Genomic DNA, 14,870 nt, shown 5'->3' with positions numbered 1-14,870 from the left:
GACCACAGAGACAATAATGATTCCTACTTCATAGCACTGTCATGAGGATCACACGGATATGCATTTACCATATACTTTGAATATAGTAAGGACTCAATTAACATCAACTAAGGGTACATGATCAATGTTATGGGCTGTATTATATCAGACTTCTAATTTCTGTAGTTTCTGTTTCCTAAGCATGGGACAAAATTTGATCTGAAATACAACTGAACCTGTGATACAATGAGTCATAATTTATAGACACACACGGACTACATTATCCAATTGATTAAAAAATTTAATTCAAGGGATATTAATGAGTAAGCATTAGCATTCCTATTTTGAAGTTTTTGTTATTCTTTGGTTTTTGAAATCATGTAAAGTTATTTTTTCTCTACCTTTTCTAGAGCTCAACCTCCTCATTTGACATTTGCTCATCTTCAAAGTTTAGCAGCATTTTAACCCCTCCTATTTTGTTTTGCTTTCTTCTGTAATTTGTTTCTTATTTTCACAAGAAAAAAAAAGAAGGAAAACCTAAAAAATTTCACTGGTTCTGTTCAGCCAGACTTTATTTAGCAGAGCATTGGGAATGTTTTGATGTACCATCTTTGATACTCTTGTCAATTCCTCTTTCAATTCTGGGTCTATTGATTTCCAGCTTGTCTCATTATCATCCATCCACTAGTCCTGAAAGTGAACATGTTTTGAGGAATTATGCCACCTAAGAAAAAGTCACCCTGCCTCTTCTGTCAAATGCCAATAAAAGTCTAGGAGGGCTAGAAAGAAGAAACAAATATTTGCTGTCATTGTGAAATAATGATCAAAACAAATACATGGCACCTGGGGTTGGACCCCTCTATAAGAAAACAGTATGTACGAAGTGAAATGTGAGATCAATTGATTTATCACATGCAATGACTCTGAGGACAGCAGAATCACTCTCATAGAAAGCCTCACGTGTGCTTTGTTGTGATTAGTGGCTTTCCTAAGTAGCTGGCCCCTTATCAATCAGATTCAACTTCACAGTTAAATAAAGTTTTCTGGGACCCTGCCCTCTTGTGTACCTACAAAGGTGTGAAGAGGTTGTCCAGGCCTCAGTATGTTGTCCTCCTGATCGCAGATAAAGATGGACAACTCAGTGTGTGTGTGCAGTCCTGTAATGCAGTTAAATTCTGTCTTTCTCCAGTTCTAACACATAGGAGTGTGGTGCTATTTTTTCCCTACATCAAGCACTTTATAAACAGGCAGTTTATAATATTGAGCTGCCATCTGCATAACATCTGCCTTACTGAAAATCTCCTAATATTTATTTCAGGTAAAATTTAAAAATATAGTGGGCATTCACAGTTACATTACACCTGCTATCCTAGAATAATTATTAATAATGCTTCTCCATCTTCAGTTACACACATCCCAGTATAATGATCAATTATCCAGTCACCATATTTATACAGCACTAACAAGATGCTCTATGCGATTTACATATATTGACTCGTGTATCTTTAGACTATCTCAGTAAGGTGGATTTGTTCTTCAGTTTTACAGATGAGGGAATCAAGGCTCAGAGATAACTTTCACAAAACCAAACAGAATATACAGCAGGGATGGAATTTCAATCCACGCATTCTGGTTCCATTCATCTATAATCTTAATATCTATGATATTTTATACTCTATAATGTCTATTGTTTGCTTTTCCTCGTTTTGTATGCTTTTAATTGACCCTGAGTCATGAAGATACACTTTGTGTATTCCCTAGAAAAAAATTATGCTCAAACCTAGGCCCTGAAATGCTTTCATACCCAAGGATGTTTTGATTCAAACCTTCCAGAATTCTTCCTACGAGTAAGAATTCTGTCTGGTAGAAGTAAAGGGAGGAGAGGGTTTGGTGTCCTAGGACATCACTGCAGGAAATGAAGGATTTATTCTCCCTGGGGCCACGCTGTAGGAAATGCGTGGGAAGAATGAGAGGAGCGGGCGAGCTGACATTTGGAATTTGGAGGTGACTGAATTGCACAGCAAAGAGTGAGATGCATTTTCAAACTTGTGTAAAGATTTCGAAGTTAGAACTAGGAGAGCATTTACTGCAAGGAGATACTTCATTAAAGTGACTTTCAAAATAAAGGGATAACACTCAGCTCCCACTCCCAGCTGTGGGAGCCAAGACCATATTTCCCAGCCTCTGCCAAGATCCACCCAAATGTATCAGGTCTAAGACCTTCAGTCGTTTAAACCTGCTGTGGAAAGATGGATTCATATCCAGGGACTTGTGTTAAGAGGACTCTTCAGTTTCTTTAAACTTGATCCAAGGAAGGATGACTGATACGCCGTTTCACTGCAATTCTTATCTTAACCATTCCAACTCAAATTTCCAGACGGCCTTGGAAGTTTTCCTGTGGATATCCAAAAGTCTATAAGAACATGAAGTCCTGTTTTTCACCAGGTTGTTTCTTCCCTAATCCCAGTATACTGTTGAGATTCAAAGGTTTTTCTAGTTAACATAAGCAAAATTACAAATGATACCTTAAACTTTTTAGACATAATTTATTCAACTGTTTAATAACTTTTAAGATCATTTAATTAATTTTATTTTGTGTATTTCTGAATAAATTGGTCTGATTTTTTCTTCCTTATGAGATTCACTACAATTATTAATAACAATTTGCAAGTATGTGGTTCTATGATTGGAATTCAAACATGGTTCCAAGCTTTAGACTTTGTATTATCTTTGAATATAATTATAAGGTGTGTTAAGGGTCCCCAAGACAACCCACAAGTCTATAACACGGGATCCAGCATATAGTCCTGGTTATGATTTGTTACAGCACAAGTCTGTAACAAAATCAACAAAGGAAAAAGGATTATGGTTCGAGGTCCTGGGGAGAGCATATGTGAGCTTCCAGAATCTTCGCCCAGTGGAATCATACTGGATATGCTTAATTCTTCCAGAAATAAGTTGTGGCAAGCATGAAATATCCACCAGGGTGGCTTGTTAAAGACTCAACACCAAGTGTTTTATTGGGGGATAGTCATATAAGCACCCTTTGCTTGGTATATATACAAATTCCAGGACTCCACAAGGAAAGTAGGCATTTTGCATACACCATTGTATTCATAGGAGCATATTTGGCACAGTGAGCTACTCTTACAAAGAAATGGTGTTAATACTCCTAGAACCCAAGTTCCCAGGTGCCATCCAAGGGCCAACCTTCTAAGCAGACCTTTCTAAGAATATTAGTCAGGCTTGCTATGTTAACTCTTATCTCTTCATATCTAGCATCTCAATTTCCATAGGTAAAAATGCCTTGGAAGTATCCAATTACTTTGTTCTATGCATAGTTTTATGATTGGGAGAAATTCCAACTTTCCTAACTCCCTATCCAATAATATTTTCCAGTAGATTACACAGCTTTTCAGAGAACATTCCTTATCTAAGTATCTGACTGATTTAAATAGAAGTGACTAATAATCAAGGATACAGTTCTAGCATTTGGTCCTGGATATATGAACTGTATATAATAATACTCCCTAGGTCAGCATTTTCTATTGCAACTTTCACCAGCGATGGAAATATTCTAAAATCTGAGCTGCCAGACAGAGTAGTCACTAACAGTATGTGACTATTAAGCATTTGAAGTTTAGGTAATGTGATTGAGGAGTTAATGAATGTGAATGTTAGTAAGTAACCACGTGTGGCTAATAGTTATATATTGGAAGCACAGCCACATTCTTAAGTGAAATAGTGCCTGGAACACCAGAGCTGCCTTCTGATTTCAGGAGAGCCAAACCAGTACCACAGTATGGGCCCACAAATATCTCGCTTTTTGTGGTCTTAATCCAAATTTACATGGTTCACCAAGAAAAAAAAAAAGAGGAATATTCCATCACCACCAACTAGACTGTGTGTTTTTTAAAGGAGTCTTAAAAAAAGTAGCCTTGTGTTGGTGGTTGGTAGGGGTTCATCTGCACAAATGGTACTGTTTGACAGTTTTCAGGAACAGCTTCCCACTTTCTAAGACCAAGAAGAATACTGGCATGAAATCAGACAGTGAAGCCCAGTGTGCAACAAACAATTCCTGTAGACTTGGAGTTACTGGTAATCATATTGGAAAAAGGAGAAGAGAGAAAGAGCAATAAGTTTCTCCAAACAATGTAATATCAAATGAAATTGATTAGGCATTTTAATTTATTCCAAACATTATGTTTTCAAACATACCTTAGAATTTATATATGTGTGTATATTCTGCATATTCAGGTATGTGTGTATATTCACATATATACACGTACATATATAACCCAGAAATTCAATAGAAAATATTTGTTTATATGTAAAGTACAATAAAATATGACAGTATAGCAAATAATCAAGGTCAGATTTAAAACACAAGACAAAGCTCTATTTTTGCTTTCCATGTTATCATAAAAATCACAAATTTTTCACCAAGTTAAAAGTTAAGTACACATAAATGCCATCTTGTGAAGTATCTATGACTATTGTGTGATATTGCTAATTGCTACCAATTTCCAAAAAATACTTCCCCATTCACACAAGAAATGCTTCAGGATTTCTCTCAGATTTGTTCTCTGATTCAATTTCAGAATTCGGAAGAGACAAATACAAACAAAATGGAAGGACTGGGGATTGGAGGAGGGGCCTGAGATTATTCTGATGAGAGGGGGACACCAGAGTGAAAAAGTTTTGAGGAAAAATACAGAATTATTGGGCATAGAAGAAAGGAGTTCCAAAATATGTGAAGTGAATTTGGCAGCCTAAAGAGAAAATAAAAAAAGTCCACATGAGGCAAGATCTTTTTTAAAGTTTTCTATTTATTTAAAAGGCAGAGAGAGAGAGAGAAAGAGGGCACTTTCATCCACTGGTTCACTCTTCAAATGCCTTTAGTAGTCAGGGCTTAGGCTAGGCCAGATCAAAGCCAGGAGTCCAGAAATCCATCTGGATTTTGGACACGAATAGAAGGGACACAGGATCTTGAGTCATTATCTTTTGCCTCCCAGAATACACATTATGATGCATGCTTGCAGTTTCAGTCAAATGGGATTTGCCCACGGGTGCATCAAAATAGTATATGAAACTGAAAAACAGAAACCTCTGACAAGTGTTAGAAAAGCTGAATTAAAACCAAAGGGGTAGAGGCCAACACTGTGGCTCAGTGGTGCAGAGGTGCAGTAGGTTAATCCTCCACCTGTGGTGTCGGCATCCCATATGGGCGCTAGTTCTAGTCCCTGCTGCTCCTCTTCTGATCCAGCTCTCTGCTATGGCCTGGGAAGGCGGTGGAGGATGACCCAAGTGCTTGGGCCCCTGAACCTGCATGGGAAAACCAGGAAGAGGCTCCTGGTTCCTGGATTCAGATCCGCGCAGCTCCAGCCATTGTGGCCATTTGGGGAGTGAACCAATGGAAGGAAGATCTTTCTCTCTGTCTCTTCTCACTGTCTGTGGCTCTACCTCTCAAATAAATAAAATCTTAAAAAAAATCAAAGGGGCTTTTTAATGGCAGGATTATTTAGAATCTTCAGTGTGTTCATATGCATTGTGAACACTCAAGGGAAACATTTGACTTTCGTCATTCTCTACACTTCTGTAGGTAAGAAAAGATTCCCCCCCTTGGAGTACATCCAAAGATTAGTGTTCTACATGAAACATTCTAGGAATCATTGTTCTTACTCAATGGTTCCCAATTAGTTTCTTTGAAAAAGCCCTTCAGCAACATTTTTTACTGTATCTTGGACACATTTTTACAAAATCAAAATAGATATGTAGCTAAAGAAGATGTTGTATCCCTAAAGGGAAACGTGTACTACTAAATATAACTTCTTTTAAGCTTTTTAGTTGTAGCAGGGGAATATAACCCCATTCACAGCCATTAGGATTGCTCACAGTCTTTTGCCCAAACAATTTGCATTCAAAGACTGTAAAACAATTCTGGGCTTAAAAAATGACTACTGTAATGATATTGGTGTACTATGTTAAGAGACCTCAGGGATGGATACATAATGTGTGGCAGAGACTGGGTAGTCACTCATCAAATCATTCCACTTTTCTGCTAATCACAAAACTTGGATGTGTTTTCTAGTTTCCATTGCATTTTGTTGCATAATCAACCCTCCATATGTGATTTTACACCTATAGATTCAATCAACCACAAGTTGGATTGTGTGCCACGTGGTCAGGTATAAAATGATTGCATCTGTACTGAACATATACAGACTTTTTTCTTGTCATTGTCCCATATACAATGCTGATGATTTGATGCATATAAGATGATGTGTTAGGTTATCTATAAATAGCATGTTGTTTTATATGAGGAACTTGAACACCTATGGTTATTAATATCTTCAGTGAGGGGGAAGAAGGTCTATTATAGATCTCCTAAGGATATTGAAGGGAAATTGTATAACCCACTAATTTATCAGGTTTATTTTTTTTTTTGACAGGAAAGTGGACAGTGAGAAAGAGACACAGAGAGAAAGGTCTTCCTTTGCCGTTGGTTCACCCTCCAATGGCTGCTGTGGCTGGCATGCTGCAGCTGGCACACCATGCTGATCTGAAGGCAGGAGCCAGGTACTTATCCTTGTCTCCCATGGGGTGCAGGGCCCAAGAACTTGGGCCGTCCTCCACTGCACTCCCTGGCCACAGCAGAGAGCTGGCCTGGAAGAGGGGCAACCGGGACAGAATCTGGCTCCCTAACCGGGACTAGAACCTGGTGTGCCGGCACTGCAGGTGGAGGATTGCCTATTGAGCCATGGTACCGGCCATTTATCAGGTTTAAATATGGGTAGGATAAGTATGTCATTTTCAGATGTGGTCCATGGAAGCTCCTGCATGATCCTAGGCCCTCTTTTACATTGTTCAGCAGCAAAAGATGATATCCAGAAACACTTTGGAAATCATGGGTTGAAATAAGTCTTCATAAACCTGGTTTTCCAAACATGTGCCCTGTTTAACTTTACTTACCCACTACTATTGCCAACTCTTATTTGATTTTACATGAGTAATAAAGAAACAGTTGTGTAAAGCCAAAGAGATTTCAGGTTTATTCTATCTATAGCATTCAGCACTAATTTAACAACGAAATAAAAAGAATATGGATGAAGACCAAATGGTGCTCTTGTTAAATCTGGCTTTCTTTTAAATTTTACAACAGTGCTTTGAGTTCTTTTTCATGGTCCTTCATATTCCTGTTTATTTGAAAAGCAGGTGTTAAAAAAAAACACGGTGCATGAAAAAGTCTGTCTTATAATTTCAGCCACTTACTGGCCATGCGATTTTTAACTACCTGTCTTTGAATCATCTTTGACTCTTTGATTCTATTCTCTAAAGCATCAAGCTCCATATATACCCCACACCCAAATACATCCCTAATGCACCATTATTTCCCTTTGCCTCTTTGACCTAAGCTTGTCTCTTAGTCCACCTTTCTCTCATGACGCTTCTTACTGCTAAATTTCAGTGATAGCACTGCACTATGTGATTATTTTTTCTCCATTTAACTTACTCTTTCAAATCATTGGTTGCAATGAAACTCCTTTATGACTCCACAATCTTGGTTTGTGTCTGGCTTAGCCACATTCAGGACCCACAATTCTCCTTAACTAAAGTTGGACCATGTTCCTAACATTCAGATACAATGACCAGGAAGTAACCCAAGGTCTTTAATTATCAAGATAGATCATCTCTTGGATCATAAAAAAAAAAAAACCCACAAAACATTTAAATAAATCTAAATTATACAAATGTGTAGTTTGACTATGATGGATTCAAACCAGAAATTGAAAGTTAAAGGTCCACAGGAAAATAATTAAACATGCAGGAATTGCACAACACATACTTAAATAATCTGAGAATCAGATAGTGCAAAAGGAAAATTATCGGAATGTATATCACTGAATGATGATGAAAATAAAATGTATCAAAGCACATGTGATATAGCTGAAGCGGTACTGATAGGAATGTTTATAGAACTAAATACATTAAAAACTAGTAAGTTCAAAATAATCTAATTTTCTACCTGAAACAGCAAAAGAAAATAAATATTAAAGATAACAAGAAATAGCGTAATTGAAAATCGGTAAGCCAATAGAGATAATGAAACAGGAGCTAATTCTTTTTAAAAATCAAGAAAATTGATAAGCTTCTAGAAAGACTGGCAAAATAAAAATGAACAAAATGGAAATCACCAATATAAAAAATTAAATGGGATATATCACTGCAGATCTTATGGCTACTTAATGAATAAAAACAGAATGTCACGAAATTTTGTGCTTAGAAATTTGACTACTTAAAAGAAATGGGCCAATTTCTAGATTACTAGGTCCCAACCACAGATTACTAGATTTCAACCAAAATGAAATAGATGATATTGGAAGGTCTAAATTGCCTCTAAACATCAGTGTCTATGTGTCTGAACATATTGCTACAGGGCTGGGTTTTTAACGTAGGGCAGATAAGAAGGTTTTGATGTTGTTTTGGTTGAATTTTGCTGTGTTTGTTTTGTTTTCCTTTTCTGGTTGCCTGAAGAGAGTTACACCTTGGTTTAAGCTCTTCCATGGGGAAATTTTATGGCATTATACATCTAGGTAACTGACAGTAACCAGATAATAAAATAAATAAATAAATAGCCCTATAATCATTAGATAACTAAATTGAATTTATAATTACATACATTGAACATGTGATCTTCTGTTCTAAAAATGAAAGTAAACTCCAGATGAGGGATTTCACCACAGAATTATACCAAACATTTAAAGAAAAGTTGAAGTTAATTTTACAAGAAGTTTCCCAGAATAATAAAGACAGAACACTTCTCAGCTTATTTCATGAAGGCAATCTTGTCATGATACCAAGAAAAAAGCAAAAGAAAAAGAGAGAAAAAGGTAGAGGGGGTAATGGGAGAGAGAGAAGAGATTACTGACAGCTATCTCATGAATCCACACATAAAACCTCTCAACAATTACTAATCAAATTCAATCCAACAACACACAAAGAGAATTAGGCAGCACAACTAAGTGGTATTTATTCCAGGCATGCAAGGCTGGTTCAGCACTCAAAAATTACCTAACATAATCTGACATTATAATAAGATAATCAGGAAAAGTTGTATAATCATATAAACTGATGCTGAGAAAGTACTTGACAAAATGCAGCATGCATTAATCATAAAAACTGCCAGCAAGTCAGAAATAAAAGCAATCTTCCCCAAACTGAAAAAAAACCTACACAACAATTGAGAGTAAAAGACTAAAAGCTTTCCTCCAAGACTCTAAGATCAGAGACAAAGACTCTTTTCCCACTCTTATTGAACATAATAATGCACATTCTAGTTATTGTAATAAGATAAGAAAATGAATAAAAGACAAGAAGTTGAAAAAATACAACTGTTCCAATTTGCACTTGACAAAATTGTTTACTAGAAACTCCCCCCAAAAGAACCTAATTTAGTAAGAGTTCAGGATACAATGTCAACAAACACTAAGAATTATATATCTACATACTAACAGTGAACACGATGAAATAATAATGAAAAACTGAATCCTGTTTATAATTCCTCCAAACAAAATTACTTGGGTATACATTTAAACAAGTGCAGAAATCATAGGTTGAAAATCACAACATTAATAAAAATAACCAAAAGACATTTCAAACAAATAAAGAGATATATCATATTCATGAATTCAAGACTCAACGTGGTAAAGATGTCAATTAGTCAATAGGTTTAATGCAATTACTATCAAAATCCCATCAAGGATATTGCAAACATGGTCAATGTTACTCTCAATCTTAAGAAAGAAGGATAAAGTGAGAAGAATCATCCTGTCTGGCACTGAGGGTTGCCATATATTACAATAATCATGACAGTAAATGGATAGGTACATAGACCAAAGAAATAGAACAAAGAATTTAGAAATCAAACCACACCAAAATACTTTTGATTTTTTTTTCTACAAAAGTGAAAAGCAATTAAATGGCAGAAGAATAGCCTATCAACAAATCCTGCTGAAGAAATTGGACAATAACAGGCAGAAAAATAAACCTCACCCTAAACTTCACAACTATAGAAAAATTAATTCAAAGTAAAAAATTGCCTCATATTTAAAATATAAAACCACAATACTTTTAGAAAGAATCAAAAGAAAAGTCTCAGGACTTAAGGAAAAGCAAAGAGTTCTTAGATTTTACATCCAGAGCAGAATCTAAAAAGAAAAATGGATGAATGAGTCCTCTTCAAAATTAAAAATATTTGCCTTGTAAAAGAGGAAGGACAAGGTACAGCTTGGAAGGAGATACTTGCCAACTACATATCTGACAAAAGACTGATAGACATGCAATTTCTGGGATATACAAAGAACTTTGAAAATTCTATTTTAAAAAATGAGCAAACTGGTCAGAAATTGGGCAAAAGACATGAACAGACAAAATCCTCAAAAGGGATATATAGATGATAAATAAGTAATAATACATGAGAAGATTTCTGCATAATTAGCCATTAAGGAAATGCACATTAGAACTGCAATGAAATATCACTATACACATATAAGAATGGCTAAAAGTTTTAAAATGACAATACCAAATGTGGACAAAGAGGAAGAGGAATTAGGTCACTTGTATATAATTGTGGGAATGTAAAATTGCACTCTGAAAAAGGTAAGTAATTTCTTACCAAATGAAATATGTGATTAAAATCTAGAAATTTCACTCATAGTCATTTATTCCACAGAAACAAAATCTATGTTCACACAGAAAAGCTATATTTGAAAATTTTTTTAAATTTTATAGAATATTTTTAATAATTTTGTATATAAAACAAAGTTTGAGGGTATGAAATTTTCTGCTTATGGTCTGGATTTTCAGATTAGGGATGCCAACCTCTATTGGTGTAGAGCAGACAAATAATAAGATGTGACCATGTTCTTGAGGAGTTTGAGACCTACCTACTTGGATCATTGATTTATTCAGAACAAGCCACAGGCCAGCTCTTGGACTGGGATATTGGAGCACAATGGAAACGTGGTTTTGGTGCCACTGGGTGATAGGCACACAATCCCTATGAGTGAAGCTTTGCAATCTCCCCAGGCCAAAAGCCCAAGTCAGTGCCACAGGTGGACAGCCTGCATCTACACAGACACCTGCTCTCCTGAAGTCCCCCTAGCAAAACCTGGCAAGATTAAGTGAATCCAGGAAGGACAGAGCCAAAGAGGGAGGATGCGGATCTCAGCTCCCACGGCAAGCATCAGGAAGGACACCTCTGCAGGAAAAGGAGGTGGTAACGCACTCAGGAAAAGAATACAAACCAAGCCACACAGCCGCAGGGGCTGGCCCACTGGGAGAGGGGACATGGGGAGTAGAGACGGCACCTGCCACAGAGTCAGACACAAGCAGCCCGAATGGCGCACATTCAAGGGGGTGGATGTCATTGTCACAGCTGCCAGAGTGCCTCCTTAAGGACCACTATTTTCCACCAACCCTGGTTTTTAATGGCGAATCTCAAACTGGCAATTCAACCAAGTAAAAGGCTCCCTGAAGGGAAAAACAATCTTTACATAAGCTAAGATGGCTACCTCTCAAACATTCTGACAAGGAGAGACAGAGCCAGTAATTCACAACACACAGCCCTGTCTTGTTCCCTTTTCATTTGTCTGAATTTCACAGACAGGTAGAAAAGTCAGGGTTTTAAACTGGTGTTTGACTTGGTTTCAAAATGTGATAATCAATCTTCACACGCAGCTCATAACGAAAGTGTTTAGATAGCTAAAACCCACACAGGAAAAAATACAAGGCGTGGAGAACTCTGACAATGAAATGGTCATCTAAACCTTTAAATGAGCTCAGATTGGATGATCAAAGACTCCAAGTTGTCATTTCCTTCAACTGCAAGTCGGTCTTACCAGGCAATGTTTATAGCAGTTTTGTTGGTAATAACCAAAAAAAAAAAAAAAAAAAAAAAAGAGAGAGAGAGAGATAGAATTCTGATACCATTCTATGGGAGCATGGTTAAGCAAATTTTAGTATATCCTTACCATTTGATTCTACTCATCAATAGAAAGGAATGAAAGGCTGATACAACAACTTAGATAAATCTAAAAAGTCAATCCCCCAAATTTACCTATTGTACAATTCCAAACACATATACACTAATATATGTATATATACAAAAAGCAATTTTGAAGTTCATGGAAAATGTGTATTATGAAAAATCTATACATGTGTTTTACACCAAAACGAAATTAGGGTGAATATTTGACCTAACAATTAAGACACTCGTTAAGACATCTGTCGCTCCCCCTCTTCGTGGAGGAACGACACAGGACCCTGCGCTGTTCTTTCGTCTGCTCGGCCCTCCCCGGGTTTGCTGCTGGTTCTTCCCGGGTTGGCTACCGACCCTTCCACCTCCGTGGAAGGGCGGTTCCCCCTGGCCACTTTCCCCACTTCCGCGGGGGAGCGGCACACCGCCGGCCGGCTCTCTCGGGGGCTGCACAGGTGTTCCTTCAGATAGATGTTCCTGGTGCATGTTGTCTCTCTCCTCCTTTATAGTCCTCTTCCACCAATCCCAACTCTGCTACCCACACGCCGAGTACGCTGCTCTCCTCCAATCAGGAGCAGGTCCTGCTGTTTATTGGTTGAACTGGAGGCAGCTGTGTAGAAGCTGTTTCCCTTCTCAGCACCATATTGTGGGAGAGCAGATGCATAGAATAAGTCTTAATTCCAGTAACTTAGTCTAGTCTGAGTTGCTCCCAGTTGCTCCCCACAGACATCCATTTTCCTGTTGGAGTATTTGGGTTTCACTCCTGCACTTCTGATCCCCACTTTCTGCTAATGTAGATCCTAGGAGCCAGAGATCATTGTTCAAATGGTTGGGTTCCTGCCACCCACCTGGGAGACCTGAATTGAGTTTTCATCTCCTGGATTTCTAGCCTCAGTGTAGCTCTAGCAATTGCAGGCATTTTGGAAGTGAAGCTGCAGATGGGAGCTCTCTCTCTCTCTCTCTCCTCTCTCTGAATCTTTTTTACTTATTTTTAAATTCTGTTTTCCATGAACTTTTTGAAGCCCCTTACTACATAAATATCTATATCTATATAAACATATACATATATATTTGAAATGATATATTTTTAAATGATAACATTTTAAAAGCAAACAGATTAATGATTGCCTGAGAATATGGGGAGGGGACACTGATGAAGGAGGAAGGGGTGAGGAAAGAAAGGAAGATAAGTGGGTGTGAAATTAAAGGGCGACCAACTGGAAGAATCCTAGAGGTGACGGAACAACTCTGTATCTTGGCTGCGGTGAGATGTACATGAAACTACATGTGTGATGAAACTACATAAGTAAAACTGATGAAATCTGAGTAAGATCAATGGATTACGTCAACATCAATATAAAGGTTATAATATTGCATCATAGTTTGTAAGATGTTATCATCGAGTAAAGGGCACCTGGTATTGCTAAGTATTATTTCTAACAACTACATGCATGTGAACCTACAAATTTCTCAATAAAAACTCCAGTATATAAAAAGGACTACCTTGCTACCAGTAGTCACTGTTTCTCTACCAGAATCTACAGCATGTGAAGTAACCAACCATTTGCCCAAAGTTGTGAGATTTCTTGAGGTACAGCTCTTTAAAATAAGGACAATCTCTAAGTCTCTCTCTCTCTTTCTCTCTGTGTGTGTCCACACATTCAATGAAAGTTATTAGTTGTAAGATTTTTACTGCTTAAAACTGACTGGATTTCTTAAAAATGGTCAAGATGCTGAATTTTATGTTACATGTTTTACTACGATTAAAACAAAACAAAGAAAAATGAACCTGGGACTATCTAAGGCAGAAGGGAACAAGTTGCTCACCTTAGGACTATTAATGCCTAAAACCAAGAACATCAGGGCCAGCACTGTGGAGTAGTGGGTAAAGCCACTGCCTGCAGTGCCAGCTTCCCATATGGGAGCTGGTTCGAGTCCTGGCTGCTCCACTTCTGATCTGACTCTCTGCTATGGCCTGGGAAAGCAGTGGAAGATGGCCCAAGTCCTTGAGCATCTGCACTTATGTAGGAGACTTGAAAGAAGCTCCAGGATCCTGGCTTCAGATTGGTGCAGCTCTGACCATTGCAGCCAATTGGAGAGTGAACCAGCAGATGGAAGACCTCTCTCTCTCTCTCTCTCTCTCTCTCTCTCTCTCCTTCTCTGTGTAACTCTGACTTTAAAATAAAATAAATAAACCTTTAAAAAAAGATACTAAAAAAAAAAAAACAACCAGGGACATTATGGTGGAATCACGTTGGAGGTTCAAGCCTGCCCACTCCTTAGGTTGAGAGAATAAAGCTCATCTGCAAACTTGAACATAGCAAACTATCTATATTCTCCCAGGACAGTCAGACTATAGGAAAACAGGGCAAGCTCAGAGAACTCCCAGGAGGGACTATCTAACTAACGAAACAGACTACTTAGGTTTTACTTGCTAATTATGCTTTAAGATTTAGCAAAGACTTCACTTTTTTCAGCAATCCTTGGCTTCCACCCTACTCAAGGTCAGAGCTTGTAGAGACACTTCTTGCTCTCTACACTTCGGAATATGGTACCTCTGTGTTTAACCAAACACATAGAAGAGGAGAGAAAGAAATAGAGAAGAGAGAGAGAGATGATAGAGGTGACAGACATACAGATAAAGAGCGATAGATCTTCCCATCAGACTATGAAACCTTAGAAGTTTTTACTTGCCCATGTTTTCTTTTTTTAAACTTTTATTTAATAAATAAAAATTTCCAAAGTACAGCTTTTGGATTGCAGTGGCTTTTCCACCCCATAACCTCCCTCCCACCCACAACCATCCCATCTCCCGCTCCCTCTCCCATCCCATTAACATCAAGATTCATTTTCA

Source organism: Oryctolagus cuniculus, chromosome 15 (genome assembly GCF_051225735.1).
Source record: "Oryctolagus cuniculus isolate XC-2025 breed Fujian yellow rabbit chromosome 15, ASM5122573v1, whole genome shotgun sequence".
Taxonomy (NCBI): domain Eukaryota; kingdom Metazoa; phylum Chordata; class Mammalia; order Lagomorpha; family Leporidae; genus Oryctolagus; species Oryctolagus cuniculus.
This window is presented reverse-complemented; position numbering follows the sequence as displayed.